Source organism: Lampetra fluviatilis, chromosome 16 (genome assembly GCF_964198595.1).
Source record: "Lampetra fluviatilis chromosome 16, kcLamFluv1.1, whole genome shotgun sequence".
Taxonomy (NCBI): domain Eukaryota; kingdom Metazoa; phylum Chordata; class Hyperoartia; order Petromyzontiformes; family Petromyzontidae; genus Lampetra; species Lampetra fluviatilis.
This window is the reverse complement of record NC_136290.1, coordinates 3,855,645-3,881,164: the sequence shown is the minus strand read 5'-3', so window position 1 is coordinate 3,881,164 and position 25,520 is coordinate 3,855,645.

Here is a 25,520-nt window from a genome sequence, read left to right as displayed (position 1 = left end):
CTGACTGCTGCTGCTGACTGCTGCTGCTGTCTGCTGCTGCTGCTGACTGCTGTCTGCTGCTGCTGACTGCTGCTGCTGCTGACTGCTGCTGCTGCTGCTGACTGCTGCTGCTGCTGACTGCTGCTGTCTGCTGCTGCTGCTGACTGCTGCTGCTGCTGACTGCTGCTGTCTGCTGCTGCTGACTGCTGCTGACTGCTGACTGCTGCTGCTGCTGACTGCTGCTGCTGCTGACTGCTGCTGCTGCTGACTGCTGCTGCTGACTGCTGTCTGCTGTTGACTGCTCCTGACTGCTGCTGCTGACTGCTGTCTGCTGTTTACTGCTGTTGACTGCTCCTGACTGCTGCTGCTGTCTGCTGCTGCTGTCTGCTGTTGACTGCTCCTGACTGCTGCTGCTGACTGCTGCTGCTGTCTGCTGCTGACTGCTGTCTGCTGTTGACTGCTCCTGACTGCTGCTGCTGACTGCTGCTGCTGTCTGCTGCTGTCTGCTGCTGACTGCTGCTGACTGCTCCTGCTGCTGACTGCTGTCTGCTGCTGACTGCTGCTGACTGCTGCTGCTGCTGTTGTCTGCTGTTGACTGCTGCTGACTGCTGTCTGTTGTTGACTGCTGCTGCTGCTGTTGCTGGCTGCTGCTGGCTGCTGGCTGAGCTACATAGCTCTTCTTGAGAAGCGACCTGGGTCACCTGGCCATTTATAGCAGCCAAATACTCTTAACGCACGTTGATTATTAATCTGGAGGGAAAAACCGAAGGACCCTGAGAAAAATCCACGCGACCACGGGGAGAGAGAAACACGCAAACTAAAAATATACAGCAGCAGGCGTCTGGGTCGGGACCGAACCCACGACCTCCTGCGTACCAGGCGAGGTAGTTAACATCTCATAGCCAGCGTGGCGCCCCTTCGCCACCGTGGACGGCAACCAGACCCGTGGTGCCGCTGCGGAAGATTGGTGGCCCGATAGAGGCTGCTGCTGCTGCTGCCGCTGCCTCTTTATCTGCTGAAACACCACACTGCTTCAGCTATTTGCCCGCAGCAATGTTAAATGCTGTCACTCTCATCTCTTGCTAATGCATACCGTTCCGCTCCACCCCGGGCCCTCCCCCTTTCCCTTGAGCGGGTATAACGCCCTTGGCCAACAGGAGTAAAAAAGAAACATTGGGCTGGATCTCAACAAACGTAACAGACCGCTGTAACGGCAGCGTTGTACCCAGGATGCGATGTCGAACACAAAAGCTGCACTGAAGAGCTGGCTGAGTTTGGGAATGACGAGCTCGTTGCTGGTTCCCATTGGACTTCCCGTCATCTGTTGACGCTTTGGAACCAACGGGCGTTTGCGGTATTTTGGCAGCGATACATTTGCACGCGAGGCGCCACTTCGTCGTTACGTGGGGCCCGGTCGCTTCTGAAAACGAGCTTTATACAAGGCGCTTCAAAAAAATGTTAACACTTCTTATCGGACTGCTCATTTGGAATGGAAAAATAACTTTAAATACCACTGTAACATGATGACAAATGTAATGTTAATAGCTTCAAAAAGTCAAAGAGTCTCCTTCACTTGTCAACACGTGCCTGGAATCTTCTCCAGGTGGTCTCCAGAGGCCGGAGGCAGATTTCTCGTGGTATTGTTGCAAATTCTCCGAAGTGTTAACATGTTTTTGAAGCACTCTATAGGAGCTCCATGGCCCTTACCTGGTGACACAAAAACAAGGAGTGTGTTTATATCCTTGCACACTGCGGCGTTTATACCCGACGTGAGTGGGGACATTTCAGGAAAAAAAATATGAAGACTGCAAAATATCAAACCTCATGTTAATTGTTGGTATCCCAACTGTGGAGACCCGTTTATCTGCAACGAGGCTGAATACTAACACAGGGAAACCACGTGGCTTCCATCAACATGTGTTTGTCAATCAGAAGGACATTTCTGTTCAAGAGACAACTGATTTGCGTTGTGCCTCTGGCCATCAAACACCAAATGCAGTCCGCTTCACAAGAGATATCTCCCACACTGTGTCCGTGAGGCCTTTAGTAATAGCCAGGGGAGCGTCCTCAGTGGTCATATTATCTGTTTGTCTTATTCAGGGTGGCCTACAGGATTTCATCACGTGAATTCATTCGCCACTGTATTAAAAGTTGATTTATAACTGGAACGATGTTGCTGTCGCCGTTAAATTGATATTTAAACGTACAGTATATATATACTCTCATGGAAAGATCTCGTCTTCTTGGAACTGCTTAAAGCGCAATTCTGCTGAATGTGTAGAGCTGCTTTGAAAGTGAGGGATTGTAAAATACCTGATGCGGCAATGAGTAGGGGCAGGGATTGCTGGGAGGGGAGGGGAGGGGGGGAGCATTAATCCAATTACCCGAGACAGAGCGGGACGCTGATGCCACGGCTGAGTCTGCCTTCGAGACGCTCCTCATCCTTCCCGAGCAGAGATGCCATTTAATAGCTTCTCTCATCTGCTCACCATCACGTCGCATCGAAAGGACTTATGTGTGCGCAGTAGATTAGTTAAAGGCACACTCTATCAATGCTTTTAGATTTCAGCATGTGCCACCACGGTCAATGTGCTGCCTTGCTTTAAAAATCTGGCCGTGCATGAGAGCTACGGGGACATTTCCTTATCCATGTTTCTCCAACTGGCCATTTGTCGCTACGACCAGACATTACTGTGCCGCGGTGGCGAGATGTTAACTACATCGCCTAGTATACAGGAAGTCGTAGGTTCCATCCCGACCCTGACGCCTATATACTAGTTTGCGTGTCTCTCTCGCCATGGTGGCATGGATTTTCTCCGAGTCCTCTGGGTTTTCCCTCCACATTTAGAAACGTGCACTTAGACTATTTAAGTGCGATACATTTCCCCATTATAAGCCGTTGAGATATAATTTGTGGCCAATATAATTTTTTTTACTGTTTCAATGCTGTGCTATGATGAAGGGTGATCGCCTGAAACGTCACCAAATGTATATCTTTCCTTTTAAGGCCATGGTGTTTTTGACGAATGTGTTGAATTTGTTGTTGTTGTTGTTGTCAATTGCACTTGGAGCCAATCGCAGCAGCATCCAGCTTCACCAAATGATGTGTTTCCTGTGTTCAGAGAGTCCGGACTAAACTCATCAACGATTTTAGCGAACATTTATTATAACTTCCGTTCATATGTAAAATAATCACTGAAATCAAAGGAAAAAACCTATTTAGAATCAGTTTTTTTTGTTGCGAAGTCATTGTTGCTAAATCGTTGCTTTAAAAAAAAATCTGAGGTTTACTTTTAGTCTTTTTTTAATTCTCAAGTATTCATCAATAAAATTGGCCAAACATCCAAATTCAAGAACCTGGAAAATAAGAGTCTGATTCATAATAAAGTTTTTTTTTCAGTTGGATCGCGTAAATATAAATGTGTCGTTAAATCCGCCACCACCCAACAGCCAATTAGCAAGGTTTGTCACGTAAACCAAACATGCGATTAGTTACTAGTTTAGCGCACCGGTGTGTTAGAGAGTAAACCCACAACATTTACAATTCGAGTATGACGTTTCGCCAGAAATTACAACTAGCATCATCAGGTGACAGACAGATTTTTGGATTTCTTTGAAGATTTCCTGGCTCAATCAACACATTCCTGCGGATGGAGCTGGTAAGAACGTTGGGTTTCTCGGTCAATGGCCAGGGTCAACGGCGGCGTGGTGTATTCAGCAAATATGGTCGACTGTGAGGGCGAGCACAAGCCGGCGTGAGTAGGTTAAACGTTGAGTTTTTTAAGGGCACCACGGGGTGACCAGCCCCTCCACACCCAGCCCCACACAGCCCCTCCCCACCCAGCCCCTCCCCACCCTCCCCTCCCCACCCAGCCCCTCCCCACCTTCCCCACCCTCCCCTCTCCACCCAGGCCCACCCCTCCCATTGTTGGATGCACGACGGACGGACGGACACAATAATCCCCTGTGGGCTGGTGGAACCAGGTGGTTCCTACCAGTATTATTATTATTATTCTTGTTCTACGGAGCAGCAGTGCAGCGGTTAGCGTGCTGCCTTACGAAATCGGCGAGCCGCGTTGGACTCCCGCTCAGGGCACAATACCAGTGGCGTTTTTTATGAACCAGTCCTGGGCCTCCCCTAGGTCGACTCAGCCTCAAATGAGTACCTGCTTTGCGATGTGTAAACATCGCCACTCGGGAGACAGGCAGTCGGGCGACATTCCGGCTATCCACCCCCTTAGTGTACCGTGTCGGCATTCATAGGCGGTCGCTTACAGCACAAAGACGAGGGGGCACCGTTGTCTGTGTTGTTGGGAATGGGCTACCCCTGGGGATGTGCACAGTGGGGGTGGGAGGGGGTGTAGGAGCGAGCGGTCGGCGCTCTGAGAGAGTTTCACACACCTCCTGTGGTGCAGCAGCGGCACTGCTCAGTAGCGAGCACGCGTGGGGTCACCGAGCCACGCGCAGACTCCTGACAGGTCAACAGATCGAAGTTGGGCTCGGGCAGGATCCGTCGCCAGAAGGGGGAATGGCAGTCAGGTGAAGCATCTCAGAGCACGTCCAGCGCGGAGATGGAGTGAAGAAACGAGCTCGTGTGCAGGTGCCAGGTGGATTATTTACATCCCAGTAGTCCACACAGTAGCAAGGGGCACAGGTCAGGATGCATCCGCCAGTCATCTGAGTCAGTCAACCCATGGCACCTGCTGGGTCTGTCCTGTGACCTCGTGCCAGCAGCGAGCCTTCGACACTTCACGTGATCGTAAAGTGCACATCACCTGGCACAAGCGCCGTGGAGAAGTCACCGCCAGTTAGTGGTATTATTATATCCCAAGATCATGAAAACTTGCGGAGGTTTGGGGAGACTTTCATCCAGCAGTGGATTGACCATGGTTGATGATAATATTGCACGTAATTCTTCTTCTTTTTTAAACGTAAATCAGTTGTGTTCTGCACTGTCTGCATTGGGATGCAATGATGAATAGAGTGTATCGAATGGTGGCGCAGTGGTTAGCGCGCTGCATTGTGAATCTGGCGACCAGTACCTTATTTTATTCTTGGCCACTGCTCACGTGAGTGGCGGTGGTAACTGAAACAGTCCAGGACAGCCCTTCCCTAACCCGCACTGACCAGCGTGGTGAAGTGTGGCGAAACAACCCCGATTGCCGAATTTCAGCGTGAGGGGGATGCCTTCCCTTCATCAGTGGGATGATAACAGGGCTGGGGTGTGATTGTCACGGTGAAATCTTAATGTTGAATCGTCAAAGCAGCCAGCCTGAACAGTAACTGTCAACAGCCACTTGCGTAACTCTGGTGCGAATCGTGTTTTGTATACAAGCAGAAGTTTAGAACATAATACCATCGTACAACAATCTCCTTGGAAATTTCAATGTTTACCATTCAAACATAAATACAGGATGAAATTACTATACAACCACCGTCATGAACAAGAACCTGCCTTTGGACTGAAAACAGTACAGACTACAACGTTCCAGCCAATGATGATCTTCTTTACTGTTCTCAATGCGTGACACTTTGAAGAAAGTTATATACGGGACTGTATGTTTTGGTTAAAAAGGCGGTCTTTGTTAAATGATGGCAGTAGATAATACCATTCTACGCCTCGTGCCAAGGCGGAATTTAAAAATGCCACCTGCAGTTGAAAATAAAACACCATGGCGGACGTTCCGTTGAGTCACTTTCAAAAGCACACGTCATTGTATATGTATTTCTTTCAATATTGCTCAGAAGCTAAATGCCAATATCGAGGTTCTGCTGCTGGCCACGACGGGAGGGTTTCAGGAGAGAGAGAGATAGTCCGTGTCGTTTTTGCTCTCCCTCCGCCGTTGAAGAAACTCAGACTACAGTTGTTTACTGAAATAAGTGTTGCACTTATGCGGTAACAACCCCGGTTGACGTCGGGGATGCGTTCCTGAAAGGTGCAACGACGAATATCGAAACGACGTCTAATCAAAGCGATTGTTTTTCTCAAATCATTATGAATCTCGGCCCGTGTGCGTCTAGAAAGACAATTTCCTTGCGCCTTACGAGGTCAGCTGTGGGTTTTACAGCACCTAGAATGACTCAGTAGGCCAATTCTTGAGTTGCAATCCTTGCCACAGCCATTGCAAGTGAATGCGGTGCCGTACATTTCTTTACGCGCGACGCAAAGTGCTTGGGATATGGGGTAGGTGGTGGTGGTGAAGTAATTGGGGTGTGGGGTAGGTGGTGGTGGTGAAGTGGTGGTGAAGTAGTTGTGGTTCGGGGTAGGTGGTGGTGGAGTAGTAATTGTGGTGCGGGGTAGGTGGTGGTGGTGAAGTGGTTGGGGTGCGGGGTAGGTGGTAGTGGTGTAGTTGTGGTGCGGGGTAGGTGGTGGTGTAGTTGTGGTGCGGGGTAGGTGGTGGTGGTGTAGTTGTAGTGCGAGGTAGGTGGTGGTGTGGTGGCGAAGGCTGAGAGGCGACAGACAACCAGATAGGACGACAGTGCCGGACTAAGCTCGTGCGGGGCCTGTAGCATATGTTAGAAAGGTTGCCCTAAATAAAAAAACACGTAAATATTAAAACACACGTAATGTTTTACTTGCATAGTAAATTAATTGTATTTTTTCACTTGCTATTCAGCCAGATAATAAGACAAATCGCTAACCTTAAACATCCAGTCGTTCATAAAAGTTGAAGGCAGTATAGTACTATAGTAACTAATAGAGCAAGTGCAGAACCACTTAACCGGAATTGATATATTTAAACCATTTAGCGCGGGGCCCTTGAAAGTGCGGGGCCCGTAGCTACATATGTAGCTACTTATGCTACTCGGATAACACTATGTAACATGAATTACATAGTCTGATGAAGACCGCTTGTGTTGCGATTGAAACGTCATGGGTTTTTTGCTTATCTTTTTTATTTATTTTAAATTGTAACTTTTTCATCTCCGTGACTTTACCGAAAGAACCAAGAATATAACTACGTAACACGATTTTTTGTTCCTGGGTAATAAGTGTTATTTGTAATTGCTTATGCCTCAAAAGTATAGAAAATGGCTATTATACCCCACAAACTTTGCTTTTGTGACCAGGACTTTATGTGAACGAAAGACACAAATGCACACGTGTTCTTATTGAAAATAGGTACATTTCAAAATATCAATGTCCTGGTCACAAGCAAAGTTTGTGGGGAATAATAATAGCCCTTTTCTGTACTTTTGAGGCATACGCAATTAGAAGATAACACTTACTACCCAGGAACTAAAAATATAAATACTTTTGATTTAAAGCTTTCGTGACTGCAGGGATTCATATTCTTGGTTCTTTTGGCAAAGTCACGTAGAAGGGAAATAATAAAATAATATAAATATAAAAAAATTATCACGTTTCGACTGCAACACAAGCAATCATCATCAGGTGTGTTGCAGTCGTTACGTCGTGAGAATTTGTATTTATTAATATTATTTTATTATTTCCCTTCTGCGTGACTTTACCGAACGAACTAAAAATATGTATAAGTTTATCACACAGTGTATAATCCGGCACAGGAGGACGCTGTCAGCGACGCAAAATCGTGGCAGCCGCGTCAGCGCAACGTATTTGCGACACGACGTTAAAAGAAAGTACGAGGAGCAGAGGGGGGTGGGGTGTGACCGTAACGCGGCCAAGTCGCGCCGCGTTGTGAAGCGATCAGCGAGAGGGCCCAGCGGGGTCGTCCCTGCGCTGCCGTCAGAGTGGAGGGCGACGTCCTGGCGCGTGGGCGTCGGTGCGTGTTTACTGTCAACAGCAGCTGTAATCACCCGACGCCATTACTCACTCCCCAATCCCACAAACAGCACGGATTTATGGGGAGGGGAGGACGCATCCTCGAGGCGTCCCGGCTCTATAATCACCGCTCGCTCGCGCTGTGCCTGACAAGTTACGGCGATTGTAAGGAGGGAGGGGGTGGGGGGAAGAGGAGCACGCGAAATGTCAACAACGATGATCAGAGAGGCCTTGTCTTGTCTAACTCAAGAGCACAGCACCCAGACAAGGCACTGCCCGTCCAAAACCCCACATTCTACAAACCGCCAGTGTACATATTCAGATACGTGATCCGCCCGATGCCTTGGACTCAGCCAGCGCTAACTTGCTCTGGATGTGAAAATCGGTGGAGTCGGTGGACTGCCAAGAAAACAACTTTCCCTGCAGCAACGGCTTGTTCGCTGTTGTCGGTGCCTGCCGCCGAGATATGGCGACGCCACTGTCACCTGAGTGAGATCCAAAATCATCGCTATCTTGCATATTTCAAAATATAGGAATGTGTTGCCCCCCCCGCTCGCTTTAACGTCGTTTTGCAGATACGTCCTCGCTTTATGATGCATACCATCACCGGATTTGCGTCGCCTCAACCCCGCACACTCTCACGTCGCTGGCAGCATCATTGGCAGTCCTTTCTCGATATCCGTCACCTCTCCACCGTCGCCTCCGCCACCCATCACCAACTCCTACAACCACCAACACCACCACACTGTAAAAGCGCTTTAGCTTCACGTCGTTTCGATATTCGTCGTCGTCGCACCGATCAGGAACGCATCCCCCGACGTGAAAAGGGGTATTACCGTTATCATTGTCGCCAGTAAACACGCCCAACGTTGACACGTGGTGGGAACCGTTGGGCCCAACGTTGACCCAACGTTGGCTCATCGGGGTGCTCTGATTATTGTTTCTGGTAGAAAAAAATTCCGATGTATTTCATGTCCAAGTAAAGTATTTCCGTACAATGTTTACATTTATAGCAAAAATGTAAGTTCAATTACAAATAATGAAAGTTTTAAGAAAATATCGTTCACACATTCAATTGGTGCTTTGTAAAACCTTTTCTGAACTGACTGCCTGATAGTCAGATGACATCATGGATTCCTTAGTTCACTTGATTCATTTGTGATTGTCATGTGCAACTGATGGCATATTCATTGAAACGTGGTGCAGATTATATAAAGTTGCAAAGAATAGAGGACTTATGAAACTTAAACTGGTATTGGGGAGTATTGCCATTGCGTACGTTTGTGCGGCTGAGCTCTCTGTTTTCGGGTTGTACCGCTGAGGGAGCTCCCAGCGCACGGAGTGAAACGTCGGACATCAATCCGGAACATCACGCAGCGCAACCCCTAAACGCACGCCGGAGTGCGAATGAATGGGAATCAACAACAACTATCGTTCGAAGGCAGGTGCGCTTTTTTCCCTGCACACACTTCAGGTCTCGACCGGCCATCGCCGTCCATCGTGGCCAACGACGACTGCGTGGGGGCCTCTGGGCTGCTGGCGCTTCTGTGGCACGAGGCCCCAATCCTCAACCGCATCCACAGTGACACGAGAGCCAGGGGAGTGGTGAGACACGTGAGCCCGTCGGCAGGGCCTCTTAACGGCCAACGTAAACTATAAACTAAACTATTAAAACAATTGCTGTGTTTTTTTATTTTATCAGGTAAGGCCCCCTGAACTATTATATGGCTCTTTTCAGAATTGACCTGGACACAAATTATAGCTCAGCGAATTGGAAATGTGTATTAGCCAGATACTCTAAACGCATGATTCAAAATGTGGAGGTAAAAACCGGGGACACATCCACGCGACCACGCGGAGAGAGACACGCAAACTCTAAATATACAGACGTCAGTGCCGGGATCGAACCCACGACCTCCTGCATAGCAGGCAAGGTAGTTAACATCTCCTAGCCACCGTGATGACGATAAAAGAGAGAGAGACACGCAAACTCTAAATATACAGACGTCAGTGCCGGGATCGAACCCACGACCTCCTGCATAGCAGGCAAGGTAGTTAACATCTCCTAGCCACCGTGATGACGATAAAAGAGAGAGAGACACGCAAACTCTAAATATACAGACGTCAGTGCCGGGATCGAACCCACGACCTCCTGCATAGCAGGCAAGGTAGTTAACATCTCCTAGCCACCGTGATGACGATAAAAGAGAGAGAGACACGCAAACTCTAAATATACAGACGTCAGTGCCGGGATCGAACCCACGACCTCCTGCATAGCAGGCAAGGTAGTTAACATCTCCTAGCCACCGTGATGACGATAAAAGAGAGAGAGACACGCAAACTCTAAATATACAGACGTCAGTGCCGGGATCGAACCCACGACCTCCTGCATAGCAGGCGAGGTAGTTAACATCTCCTAGCCACCGTAATGATGACGAGAGAGAGAGAGACACGCAAACTCTAAATATACAGACGTCAGTGCCGGGATCGAACCCACGACCTCCTGCATAGCAGGCGAGGTAGTTAACATCTCCTAGCCACCGTGATGATGAGAGAGAGAGAGAGAGACACGCAAACTCTAAATATACAGACATCATCGCCGAGATCGAACCCACGACCTCCTGCATAGCAGGCGAGGTAGTTAATATCTCCTAGCCACCGTGATGATGATGAGAGAGAGAGACACGCAAACTCTAAATGTACAGACGTTATCGCCGGGACCGAACCCACGACCTCCTGTATACTAGGCGAGGTAGTTAACATCTCGCGAACGCGGAGACATCTCAGTGGGGGCGTCTAACAGACGCGTGCACCGCGCGCGCCCGGCCAGTCGCTTCCGGCAGGGCGACTGCTGCTGCTGGCCGTGATGGTTTGTGTGTGGGGGGTGGGAGTGAGGGGGGTGGGGGGGTCCACGGGAACGCCAGAGCCTCTGGCACGTGCCTGAAATACCTTTGTGTTAATCCCTCTGACCACGTGTGTGTATGTGTGTTCGCGTGTGTGGCGACGTACACGTCACCATAATTGTGGATATGCGGTAATCGTTATTTTTTTGTTATTTATAACGCGATTATTGTTTTACTTCGCTGTAGCTGAGTTTGAAGAAACGTTGGTGAATGGGTTTGATGTGAACGTTTGGATTGCATTTCCCACCTGCCTAAGCCATTCTTGTAAATGTTGTGGGTTTACTCTCCAACACACCGGTGTGTTGGAGAAGTAACTAATTGGCACATTTTGGTTACGTGACAAACCTTACTAATTGGCTGTGTCGGGTGGTTGATGGGTTAATGCCACATTTATGTTCATGCGATCTAACCCCCCAAAGAAACAATGCATTACGTGCCATTCTTGTGTTGATAATTTGATCACATTTCGTGTAATGTTGTTCATTACCCCTACTTGCTACATCCAGGCACCTTCCTTTCCAAAAGTTGCATAATATGTAAAAAAATGTATACAGTACCGTAATTTTGAACTGAACTTACGTTTTAATTCCTTGGCCTTATTCACATTGCTCTGTATGAATTCTAACATTTAGTCTCCGTGTGTTACATTTATATATTTTTACACAGATTAAATTGTTTTTAATGTAACCATGTCGCCCTCGCAAAAGAGGCATCTTCTGGTTACATTAAGGGACACGCGCAGGACAAACTTTATCCGCATTCACGAAACTAATTGTGCCCACTGCATGAGCCACGATACATTCCCTTGCCGTCAAAACCCCGGTTTGCTCCGACTGTACCTTTTCACAGCGTAGCAACGGTTCATTAGTTTTGTTTAAATCCGGTTAAAAACCCCACCGCATATCAAGGAGAAGGGAACCCCCTGGTCACATGCTCCGTTGTCTCATTGTTGCGGCCGAGATTATCCGCAGACTAAAGTGAACAATATCCGCATTGAATCCCGAATGACCGAACTTAGCGCATTTCAGAACATCTGCCTCTGTCGCTGGGCTGCCGCATTGTCCGCGTCTTTGTCCGGGGCTCGTTGCAGCCCCTTGGGCCGCCGCGGTGTTCACCTGCCCTCGCTGACATCCCACAAAACGGTCCATCCTGCCGAGGCCTATCTCTAAATTTATCTTCGTCTTCTCCTCTTAATAAACCCGAGGCCGCTGCTTTAACGAAATTAATGCAATATTTTCCATGATAGGCTGACTAATGTGGGCCTTGTGTTCAGGACCGCCACGGCACTGAGACCCTTGGCACCCACAAGGGGCAAGGGACGAAGACAGAGCAATGGTCGTGGGTCGCCAACCTGCACTCGTCCAGTTGAGCAGCTCGTTTGGAAGACGTTGAAGAGAGCGCTTATTTGACACTAATTGCAAAAGGTTAGTCTGAATTCATTCATTCATTCATACCTGCCTGATATAAAAACAAATAGTGGTTGAACGGGATGCTTAACTCCACATTGTTTACAATAAATATTGCAATACTTGTGATGGCTTGCTCACCACGTCACCGTGTGGCACCGGTCCTACGCTGGTGATGGTGACCTTCCCATTGAGATGGCATTATGAGATCAGCTCATGCGCAGGAGTGAGACGGATTCAATAATAACGCCGCAAATCACTCAATTGGGATCATACATAGCAATAATCACTCCCGATTGGCAGATTAATGCCGCGTGTTCACAATTGAGACTGACCTGCTCTCTCGATTTCTCATCTGGTTAAACTAAACTGGAAACTGTTCTGCTTGGGTGTCGATTCTGGTTCCCGCTCATCACTAAACAGAAGCACAAAATGTAACCGGTGTCGGCCAAACATCGCAGTGCTGAGAAATCACTCAATTTGGATGACACGCAAGCAGCTTACTGGGAACACGTGGCAGGACCCTCCTGAAAAAAAGTATTGGGACACGGGGAGCCTTTTTAATATTATCAAACAGTGACGATGATAATAAATGAGTGCATGCACACAAGCGTTACATGGGTTTGCCGTGATATGGGAAGATGCATTATGGATACTTGATGTGTTCATGGAATTTTGCCTTTGTAATCATTTATTCTTCTTTCAATATATAAAAGGCAAAGTTGTGATTATGTGTGTCTGTTCAAAATGTTTAGCGTACTTCCCGACATGCAACAAACTTTAAATTTGCCATGTGGGTACTTTCCAGACTGTACACCATGCAAAAAATATTAAAATACACTTTTGTGTTTTTTTTGGGGTGGGAGGGGAGCTCAATAATGCATCTATTTTTTGCACGGCAAGTGAGATGTGACGTCACATCTGTCATGTGACCCGCACATGTGGAAGCGTAACGCAGTGTAGTGTAGTGGTTAGCGCGCTGCGCTACGAACCCGACGACCCGAGTTCGATTCCCGCTCACATCCACCACCGGTGACGATTATTTGATCTGGTCCTGGGCCCTCCCCTAGGTCGACTCAGCCTCAAACGAGTAACTGGTGTGGTGTGTCAACATCGCCACTGGGGAGACAAAGGCGGCCGGGGATGGTGAATCCAAGTCCTGGGCGAAGCCAGGTAGTAAAGTTAGTCTTTCATAATTGGTTTATTCACGCTCTGCATTTTGTGTGAAAGAAAATTAAATGTAAACAATTCACATTATTACTGCCTTCTTCTTTGTCGTCACGTAGAGCTATTAAAACGTCACTATTGTTGATTTGTTTGACCAGGTAGGGCTTACTGAGCTATGTAGCTCTTTTTAAGAAGCAACCTGGCCACAAATGATAGCTCCACAAAGTGGCTTATCGTGTGGACATTTATAGCGGATGAGGACTCTAAATGCGTGATGTTGATTCAAAATGTGGAGGGAAAAACCGGAGGACCCGGAGAAAAATCCACGCGACAACGGAGAGAGAACACGCAACCTCCAAATATACAGCAGGCGTCAGGCTCGGGATCGAACCCACGACCTCCTATATACCAGGCGAGGGAGTTAACATCTCGGCACCGTGGCGAGATGCTAACCTGTTGTTCTAAACTGAGGTCGTTGAGCCAGATTATTGTGTCAGGCATAGTGGAGTGGATCACTGTTATGATGACTCCTTCGTATGTTGTGAATTGGGCGTTGAGCCGTTCTGTTCTGGCTGACCACAGTCACCACACATTGCCTGTAGGGTTCTTAACCCTTTCCCGCTCTGAGACGTCTGCAAGTTGCGGGGTGGGGTCCCATTCATAGCTGAATCTCGGTACATGCAAGTGGTTAGAAAGGCGTAGCGCCGTTGGAGTCCCCCCCCCTCACTAATCATGCGCAAGTGACGTCACTCCACATCCAACAGCCCCCCTCATTAATACTCATTAGTAGGTGACGTCCTCCAAATGGACACGCCCCTCCCCCCATTATTATTACCTACTACAATGAGTTAAGAATGTCTGTGTGCAACGCTCGTGACGTCACTCCACGTCGACCAGCCCCTCTCATTAATAATCATGAACAGATTACGTCCTCCACATGGACATGCCCTGTTTAATAATCATTATAAGGTGACGTCCTCCAAATGGACACCCCTCCCATTCATAATAATTAGCGGCTGACGTCACTCCACATGGGGGGCCGAGGCGCCTCCTCCCCCCTCCTCGGCGTCAACTTACAACCCTCACCACAAAGGCAGAACTCTCACGTCACGCGGTCTCCGTAACGCTGTTGAGACATCAAAGTAAAAAGGACGTCATGTTCTTAGGTTTTTTCGGTAAAGTCACGTAGGTAAAACATCAAAATTAATGAAAATAAAATAAAATAAAAACAAAAAACAAAAATCACAACGTTTCGGAGGCAACACAAGTCTCCGTCATCAGGTGGGACCGTCACAGCCGATGACGGAGACTTGTGTTGCCTCCGAAACGTCGTGATTTTTGTTTTTTTGTTTTTATTTTATTTTATTTTCATTAATTTTGATGTTTTACCTACGTGACTTTACCGAAAAACCCTAAGAATATGATTCCTTGCAGTCACGAAAGCTTCAAATCTAAGACGTCATGATGAACAAAATATTTAAACATTAAAATGAAATATGTCTGTGTCACCGCACCCTTACAAATTGCACACGCATTGATGCGATGAATATCACGTCGCGGTCTGCTTTTCGCTTGCAAGTTTCAGATTTACTGCAATACACCCGTCCTTGGACGGGCAAAAGGCGAGTTTAAAATAAGTTTTGGAGAATCAAAGCTGAGAATGCCGCATCAGAACCTGTGCCAAGATGCAAGGCAGCGAGCGGCAATCGTCTGTAATGGATATCTGTATCGCGACGCCTCGAGGGCCTTGTAAACACGGAGAGAGATGAGCGGCACCACAATAACACAATGCCCTTTAAAGCCACGGACGCGGCAGTCCGACATGCGGCCGCTTGCTCTCGCTCAGCTGACACCAGGTTCGGCTACTCAACATCACCGAGGGCGACTATTACTTGCGACTTAGACCCATTATTACGCGGCTTTGAAAGCGCGTGTTTGTGTACATTAAGTGGGAAGATATTGTACGGTTGAAATGTTGTCGGGGGTTTATTTCTTTTTTATTCTGGCTTGTGTTTATGTTTTCACAGGCATTCGCAGGTATGATATTTTTCCATGTCAACAGACTTTCCTTTCTTGCCAAGGAGCAGTGGCAATTGAACAAAAAACGAATTTACACAACACGACCGAAACATCCCAAGTTGCTCCCTCCCTACACTCTCTCCCCCCCCCTCCACACTCCCCCGGCCTGCCATCAGGAGCCCCCCTCCTCCTCCCTCCCAAGGCACACATTTCTGTGGCCAGGTTTCGCCTACTCTAGGAATGTTGGCCTTGCGTGATGCATTATTTACGGACTAAAAATAAAAGGAAGTTGTCAATCTCCAGTGGAGAAAAAAAACTCACTTTTTTCTGATGTAAAAAAACAACCCACTTTATATTTATTTATCAGGTAATGCCCCCACTTAGCTATGTAACTATTATGCAGAAGCGAACTGGCTATCACAAATGATAGCCCAACGAAGTGATTTATTGTTTGGACATTTATAACAGCCAAATACTATAAACGCGTGTTGTTGAGGAGAAAACCGGAGGACCCGGAGAAAAATCCACGCGACCACGGGGAGAAAGCCACATGAAAACTCCAAATATACAGCAGCAGGCGTCACTGTCGGAATCGAACCCACTACCTCTTTCGTACCTGGCTAGGTAGTCAACATCTCACCAACGTAGACAGGACGCGCGTACCGCGCCCGGGCTAGCCGCCTCCTAGAGGGAGGTCTGGAGAGCTCTCGCGAGCTCCGGCTCGAGTCTAGCGGGTATTTGGCCTACTCCTCCACACTAGACGGATGTCTCCGTCGAGGCGAGAGTACCCACACTTGACTCCACCACACGTGGCCTGCTGATCACCTCTGTGCCCATTTGTACGCAGCCCTTTGTCAATCCACTACTGAATGAGCTCCTCCCCACGCTGTACGATTCGTCAGTGCATATTGGTGAAGGCACACACGCACACGTGTACGTCAAAGCAGCAGGGTTACAACTGTTGACGTTTCGCGACAATGCCATCCACTAACAATGCAGCAGCAAGAGCAGCAGCCCACGGCGCCTGTGCTAATGCAAGGCGGTCGCCCACCCGTGCACTATCCAGCAGAGGTGGGACAAAGTCATTGTTATGCAAGTCCAAGTCGAGTCGCAAGTCATCAAATTCATGACTCGAGTCTGACTCGAGTCCAAGTCACATGACTCGAGTCCACATCTCATAGGTGGGACAAAGTCATTGTTATGCAAGTCCAAGTCGAGTCGCAAGTCATCAAATTCATGACTCGAGTCTGACTCGAGTCCAAGTCACATGACTCGAGTCCACACCTCTGCTATCCAGGCTTCAACCTGCTTCGCTTCCGAGATCTGACAAGTTCGAGTGCATGCAACATGCATTCATCTTTCGGAATAATCTTTGGAATTATGGGGTTACATTGAGGGAAAAAAGTATTTGATCCCCTGCTGATTTTGTACGTTTGCCCACTGACAAAGAAATGATCAGTCTATAATTTTAATGGTAGGTTTATTTGAACAGTGAGAGACAGAATAACAACAACAACATCCAGAAAAACGCATGTCAAAAATGTTATAAATTGATATGCATTTTAATGAGGGAAATAAGTATTTGACCCCCTCTCAATCAGAAAGATTTCTGGCTCCCAGGTGTCTTTTATACAGGTAACGAGCTCCCCACGTGGCGGCAGTGACACCACTGCTACCACGTGCTCCTCCACGTGCCATCAGTGACACCACTGCTGCCACGTGCTCCCCCACGTGCCATCAGTGACACCACTGCTGCCACGTGCTCCCCCACGTGCCAGCAGTGACACCACTGCTGCCACGTGCTCCTCCACGTGCCATCAGTGACACCACCGCTGCTGAACGTCGCCTTTCCGGGGAACAAAGGCACTGAGCGAATAGAAATTAAGAATGTCAAACTATAGTAATATAACCTCGACTGGCCTTGGCCCTTTGGGTTCCTTGCCTTTAAGCAACTCACATTTCGCCGGGTGTTGAAGTATGCTCAAATGCCCCCTGCTCGATCGAAATATAAATATTGTACTCGAACACTTTTGCACGCACTGGTAAATATTTATCCTACGTTCATTCTCTGCTATAGCCCTAGGGTACGGCGAATTGAGGCAACTGCCCCGGGCCCCGCGCTTTGGGGGGCCCCCGCGCCTTCACATCACGGTGTCAGATGTAATACTCCCGTATTAGTTTGAAGGCGTCCGGGGGGCCCACACAGTGGGACTCTCCCGGGTCCCGCACTCCCCCCCCCCTACCTATGTACGGCCCTGGCTATAACAATACATTGTCTAACTTGACGCGTGTTTTGAAAGGTGTATTGTTGCAAAAAAAAAAATAGAAAGTTACCATCCGTATATTGTGTCATGGTGTAAATTCCAATTGGTCTCGGTGCACGAGCTAAACGCACACGCGCCAACTGACAACGGCGGGTTGCTTTAACCAGTGCCGATCTCTCGCGCCGGAACGCGCGCGTGCGGTGAGCATCGCGCACTCGGGGTGCGCTGCGACTTCCACAGCGCACTCCCGTGATTGCTGCTGCCGGTGGCGCGATGTCACCCGGCCGTGTTGTGGATGTGATGTCAGCCCCGCGACGAGACGACGCGAGAGGGACCACACTGGAGTGGGGGTGGGAGGGGGACGGGGAGGAACGGCGTGAGGTCAAGTGGTGGGGATGAGCGGTTGTGACGTCGAAAAGTCTGGCACGTGGCTGTTTTGGTAGATAAGGAGTGTGTAGACTGTGTGTGTTGTTCTGGCCTTAGAGTGCACTTAGCCTGGCACAAACGCCGTGGTGACGTCACCATCACTTAGTGGCGAATGGCGGTTGTTGTTGTTGTTGATCTGGAGACCGAGAGACCGATGATCGATGAGACGTGGGGTGGACTTCAGGCAGAGGTGGAATTTGTATTTTATCTGTATGTGTTCTAATTAGCATTTGTAATAACACAAACAAGATATACATTCAATGTCAGAATAAAGATTGTAAAATATTTGGTTCAATAACAATAAGTGTTTGAGGCTGTGGGAATACTTTGAAACGCACTCAGATTAGTGAAGTTAAAGACGTTTCTCAGACCGGGGGCTAATGACAAGAAGAAAAAAAACATTGCAAAAAACCCCCCACGCAAAATCTGCACTTAAAGTGGCCAAATTTCAGCTCTGAGATTTAAAATATTGAATTGGCCGTCATACAACGAATATATATATTCATCTCATATGCAGTGGAGATGAAATGTGCTGCCCTCTGCGATGTGGACCAGAGGTCGCTGCGAAAAAAAACTATTAAGGATAACAATAATAATAGAATGTATCAAACTTGATTTGAAGTTTTCGTGACTGCAGGAATCCATACTCTTTGGTTCTTTCGGTAAATTCAAGTAGGTAGAATAATAAATAATGAATCACGACGTTTCGATCGCAACACAAGCAATCGTCATCAGGTGAAAATATACAGCAGTAGACCTGCTGAACAGGAAATGGCTGTTGCAATAAGAGGTTATATATTTAGGTTTGAGGTGGGCGTCACCCAAGGGTGAGTAGGCGGGGTCAGGGATGGAAAGGAGTCCCGTTGCCGCACGCACGCACAACAGCTGCGCTAAAGGGAGAGATTGGCATGTTAATGTCAACGAGTGTAATGGACGCAATTCCGAGGCGCGTAACTGAGCTCAGTGTTAGATCGCGTCGCGCGGTTTCAGGGAGACTCGGTGGTGAAATGTCGAGCTGAAGAGGCGCGCCTTGAGATTGGGTTGAGAACGAAGACAACGGTCGATCGTTGTGGATGTGAATGGGGGGTGGCGTTCCAGGTGACGGGGGCCTCAGAAGGTAACTGTCGATTTCCGTGGCCACGCTCGAACACGAAGGGTCGCAAGCGCTCTGCAGGAGAGATCCGAGTGGATTCTTCATCTCGTGGCACGACACCAATGGCACGGGTGGGGGGAGGGGGGGGTGACAACGCATGAAAAACTAAAATAACTCGTTTTAGAAAAAATGAGCTCACTTAAAATGCCTTGAACCAGCATTAACGTGCTAAGTAATACTTTTGAATCTTGAAGGGTTTGTCTGTTATACAATAGTTGATTTGAAGTTTTCGAGGCTGCAGGAATCCATACTCTTTGGTTCATTCGGTAAAGTCACGTAGGTAGAAAATAAAATAAATCACGACGTTTCAGGCGCAACACAAGCATCCGTCATCAGGTGGGAAAGCATGGTCTGCTGCTGAGGCAGACTGTTTTAAAAGGTTTGAAATGGCAATCTTATTGAAAAACAGCAAGGCCCTTCTGTTATATAAATGTCCACACGATAAGCCACTTCGTTGAGCCATCATTTCTGGCCAGCTCGCTTCTGAAAAGAGACCGATATAGCTCGGTGGACCCTACCTCGTAAAAAAGTAAAAATGTCAAAGCCACCACGCTAACCTTCAGTTCGATCACGAACTGTGCACGACAGCGTTGAGCCACGTGATGCAGTGGCAGCAGCCACTGATCCCCAACAGAGGCACGCTGGGGTGAACGGCTTAGCCCTAAGTCTGGAGCACACGTGGCCAGTGGGCATGAGCCGTGGCATCAGATTTGGTGACCGCCGCTCTTGTGGCGGCGGTCACCCCCTCATCCTCTCGTCACATGCCGCCCTTTCATTCCAACCCCCCCCCGCCTGCTCCCACTTGTGGCTAGATTATCACATCCCCCCCCACCCCGCCTCTACCCCGTGCTCTCGTCATTAGCAGACGATTAGAAGGCCGAGCTCAGGCCCGGCTATCTGCTCTGCTAATGCTTCATGTGCGCGTGGCGAGCGCCCTCGCGACAATCTGACTCGTCGTGTAATCGCATTGCCACGCTTCTGGTCCGAGGCAATGAGACAAATCATCTGGCGGTGCCGCTTACTGCGTCGGCACTGGTGCACGAGTACACGTGACAATGCATTCCTCAATAACACTTCTTCCTCTTCTTCTGCTGTCATACGGCTGCTGACGTCGATGCACTGCAACGGCTACAATTTCACATTCAGGCGGCCAGGTGAGGAGCAGTGGCGGAGTTGTGTAATCATCGGTGTGCTGTCTCCTTCGTATTCGTGGATCGGGGCATTGCGTCCTTGTGTGTTGTACTGCGGTATCTGTTCTGGATGACCACAGTCGCACACTGTTGGAGATGTTTTAATTTTCCACGTGTGCATCGTCAGGTATCCGCATCTGCCAAGGTGTGATGTCAGTAACATTGTGGTCTCATAGTGAAGCTGTACATATAATATGTAACGTATTGGACAAGAGTTCTTTATTCATGTGCTATGAAAAGGGCCATTGCCTAAAACGTCGCCTAAAATATTTCGCGGGTGATTTAAATGTTTAATAAAAAATTGGGATATGGCTGTGACAGACTGACACAATGGGGGAGCTACTCTTGGTAACCGTGACAACGACGGGTGTTGAATATCTCTTCCAGAGCAGACGCGTGAGGCCGGGACGCCCCGTATACGTCTCCGCGCAGCCCCGGGGATTTAGCGACCAACTGTGCAAACATGGGGCGGCCCACAAGGCCACAGCTTGCCAAACAACCTCGTTCCAGACGAGCCACGCGCTACCGATTGGAACCACTTTCACGTCCACAAACTTCTTATCCGAAGACGCACATCCGTGAACCACCCCCCCCCCCCCCAACATCATTATCGGCGCGTTGTGGGAATGCAACACTTTCTACCAATGGAAAACATAAAAGATATATAACAGCAAGGCCCTTCTGTTATAGCACGAACGATGCGGTGCCGCTGCTGCGTTGACAGTCGTGCACAACCACATTGAATACTATATAATATAGGGGTAAAACAGAGCCTGCGATAACGCGTGAGATGCGTACGCAGGCTGAACAAAGACTGAGGCGCGTGGGTGGCATCTAGAGCAGTGGTTCTTCTCACCCTGGGGTGCATGCACCACCTGGGGGTGCGAGATGCCCTTTCTGGGGGTGCGAGCCACGGCCAGATTATTTTTTCAACGGTAAATCATCGAAACCCAAATTAAACACGGGAACGCCAGTGCAACTACTTTGTTTCACCAAACCTACGCGTTTATTCACATCATACACGTTTTTACTATTGAGAACCAAAGGGGTGCAAGGCTGCAGTCAAGGTTAAGAACCACTGATCTAGAGGAACCCAGCAGCATCCCAACGCCTCGCGCGATGCTACGCCGAGGCAGCCGGACAACGGCGCGTTGTATCAAAATTCGCATCCGCGTTATAGAGAATGCGTTCCCTGATATATCCATGGCATTTTATCCAATACGCGTTATGAAGACAGCACGAGGCGTTCTCAGAGAACAAACCGTACTCTCAAAGCATTCGCCAATACACTGATCTGAACCATATTTTTATTTTACCTAGTAAGGCCCACTGAACGATAAAGCTCTTTTTCAGAAGCAATCTAACACCGTGTGACCTTAAAAGGGAAAACAGATGCACGAGGGTCTGACGTTTCGGGCAAGAGGCCTTTCTCCATAGCACATTGTTACGAAGGTGTTGAGTCTTCTTTTGTAGGTGGGTTTCCTGGTGACGTACTCCGTGATCGCCTACGCCAGTGGTGCTCAACCGGGGGTACGAGGCAGACCCCAGGGGTACGAGGCAGTGTCCCAGGGGGTACGTGACGTGACGTATAAATGTGTGAAATTATAATCAATCTAGATTTGAAGTTTTCGTGACTGCAGGGATCCATACTCTTTGGTTCATTCGGTAAAGTCACGTAGGTATAAAATAAAATAAATTAAATCACGACGTTTCGATTGCAACACAAGCAATCATCGTCAGGTGGGAAAACCACAGCAAAAAGAAATATCGCTGTGGTTTTCCCACCTGATGATGATTGCTTGTGTTGCAATCGAAACGTCGTGATTTATTTTATTTTATTTGATACCTCAGTGATTTTACCGAAAGAACCGCAGAGTGTGAAAGTACATCATACGTGACACTCGTTGGTGAATAATCACGCACGAATCTGCCAAAATAAAATAACTCCGATAACATTGTAATTAATATCGCAACGTAGATCGATATAAAATACCTTTATAAACTCATTGATTGTAAACAATATGGTTTCTGCGTGCAGAGCGTCCGTTGAATTTTTTTTTAAATCGCTTCCAGTTACAATGCTAGCTGTAATGTTGAACTTGTTTCGCACCGTACGTAGCTAGGTACTTAATGGACAATTGGTAAAAAAAAACATTGATGTTCATTATTCATACATTTATTTCTCAGAACCATGTTGAATGAGGCAAGGGGGGGGGGGTATTCTCGGTTGAAACAAAAGTCAACAAGGTGGGGTGGTGTAGTTGCCAAAACAGCGTTAGTGCCACTGGACTATGCCGTGGATCGCCACGGCCCCAGGGGAATTGTAGGGGGCTGAGCCCCCCCCCCCCACAAACTCTGCTGAACGCTCAGTAATGGGAATCACAGAGCTGGAGAATAATGCACGATCCACAAGACTCAGAGGAGCATTGCTTACTCATTCTGTCGAGTGTTTAACGTTTCGATTCAAAGCTTTCGTGACTGCAGGGATTCATATGCTTGGTTCTTTCGGTAAAGTCACGTAGAAGAGAAATAATAAAATAATAATAATTAAACAATACAATTCTCACGACGTTTAGATTGCAACATAGGCAATCATCATCAGGTGTGAACGCCACTCTATTGTAGCGCCAAATGAACGGTCCTGTAGAATCGATGGCACGGTACTAAAGAGGATCATTGCACATCTAACCATTGCGTAACTGTGTTCTAGAGTACGCACACAAACACCGCCACTCGACATACGATGGTGGCGTTGCACACCAACATCGACAACCTTGCCTGGCTAAAATGCGATGAACATCAGCACGACTTGGTGTCAGCCAAAACAAAACTCACCTGGAATTCGCCCAAGCCTCGCCACATTTCAGGAGCCTGGCAGACGGATTAATACTCGGATATCCGACCATAATGCATTATAAACTAAATGATGAACTAAAAGTGTGTTTTTTATTTTACCAGGTAAGGCCCCACTGAATTATATAAGCAGCTCTTTTTTTACAGAAGCAGCCTGGCTATCACAAATGATAGCTCAACAAAGTTGGCGTATCATCGTGTGGAAATGTACAGCACCCAGATACTCTGCATGTCTGATGTTGATTCTAAAAGTGGAGGGAAAAACCGGAAGACCCGGAGAGAAATCCACGCGACCACGGGGAGAGACACGCAAACTCCATATACACAGTAGGCGTCAGGGCAGGGATCGAACCCACGACCTCCTGCGTACCAGGCGAGGGAGTTAACATCTCGCCACGAGGAGAGAGAAAGAGACACGCAGACTCCAAATATACAGCAGGCATTGCCAGGGTCGGGATCGAACCCAAGTCCTCCTGCGTACCAGGCGAGGGAGTTAACATCTCGCTACCGGTGCTCCACGCTTGCTTGCAGCGAGGGGCATTTCTGTACCGTACCCCCTAAAATCGATGCTCCCCTATTTTCACCAACCCGGACTGACTGGCGTGGAGAAGTATGGTCAAATAACCCGCGTGACTTGCACGACATTGGGAGGCTCTCGTCCCGTAGTCATCTGCCAAGAGGAATGACGATTCGTTTGGAATTCTGCTTGGTGTCTTACGATGGTGACTCCTGACATTTCTGACATTCATAGATTTGACCTTTGTCTTTCGTGTGTGGGTTTACCCCCCCCCCCCTCCCACCAGCGCAATTTACAGTGACAGAGAAAATTGAAAATAATTTGGCGTGAACTTTCCCCGAGCCACCTGTCCCAAGAGATTGTGGCGTAGCAGTGGAATGAGAGAGCCCGGAGCCCTCTCAGAGCTCCGTTAGAGAGTTCGGATCTCTTTCGGAGTTCCATGAAAAAGCCCAGAGCCATCTCAGAGCTCCGTGAGAGAGCACGGAGTCCTCTCGGAGCTCCGTGAGAGAGCCCGGAGTCCTCTCAGAGCTCCATGAGAGAGTCTGGGAGCCCTCTCGGAGCTCCGTGAGAGAGTTCGGATCTCTTTCGGAGCTCCATGAGAAACCCAGAGCCATCTCAGAGCTCCGTGAGAGAGCCCGGAGTCCTTTCGGAGCTCCGTGAGAGAGCCTGGGAGCCCTCTCAGAGCTCCGTGAGAGAGCCCAGAGCCATCTCGGAGTTCCATGCACGCCAATTTCCACGTGTTCCCAAACCCCTCCACCTACACCTCCTCCGTCAGTTCACATGAGAAATCAACAACACTGTCAGTAATCTATAGGCCCTTTGAAATGCTGCAATACCGCAAGTTATAAATCGATTTAGACCGTGTTTCAGGAGGTGATGTTTTAAATAACACGCACACAACACAGTTCTCTTACCAGGCAGCTATGGAAAAAAATGCTTTAGAGTTAATCGAATTCCTCCAATATATAGCAACATTCTGATTATGATTCATGACGATTGTGTTTGGAATCGTTGAAACAACGTGGGCCCAACATTCCAGGTTTACTGGGCAGGCGCTTAGCCAATGCCAACAATTGTCCAAGCTCCGCGGCCCTCCATGTATTATGATGTTTTCAACCAATTCATGAGTGTTAAATACATGAGCGAGGAAACCAGATCACTCTGATAAATATAAAAAAGACGTGCAAGGAGGCAAAACACTCTATCCCGCACAGAAGAGACAGATGATATCAGTCGGCACTTTGCTGTGTCACCTACTGGCAAGCCAGGGTATAGCTTTACACGTAGGCTTTCGCAATCAATATCTAAAATTGAAGATTTGGGTTAGATCGCGTAAATACAAATGTGTCGGTAAACCCGTCACCACCCGACAGCCAATTAGTAAGGTTTGTCACGTACACAAAACATGCCAATTCTTTACTAGTTCAGCACCTTCGTGTGTTGGAGAGTAAATCCACATATAATACCAACCAGCATCATCAGGTGACAGCCAGAGTTATGGCTAAATCCTCCTGTTTCGGTCTTAAATAGAGGGATAAATGTGATGTCACTTGTTCTGATAGCTACAGGCTTAGTGCTGTTTGGAAGCGTATTATCAAGTAAAAGACTCTTTAACTGCATGCCTATTCAGGTCACCATAAGTCGATGGTGATTTACTTTTGAGCAGCCAATGACAGGTATTGCAATTTCCCCCACCCAAAGACGGCAGGATGTGCATGCATGGTGTATGTGCATAATGTGCATGCAGAATGTATGTTGATTGCCCTATGAATAACCCAATCGGTAATACATATGTAAATGACAATAGAGTCTGCATGCGGTGTGAGTGGACTAGTGGCCACGGGAGATAATGACAGGGGGAATCAGCCTGCATTGCGAGTGGACTAGTGGCCACGGGAG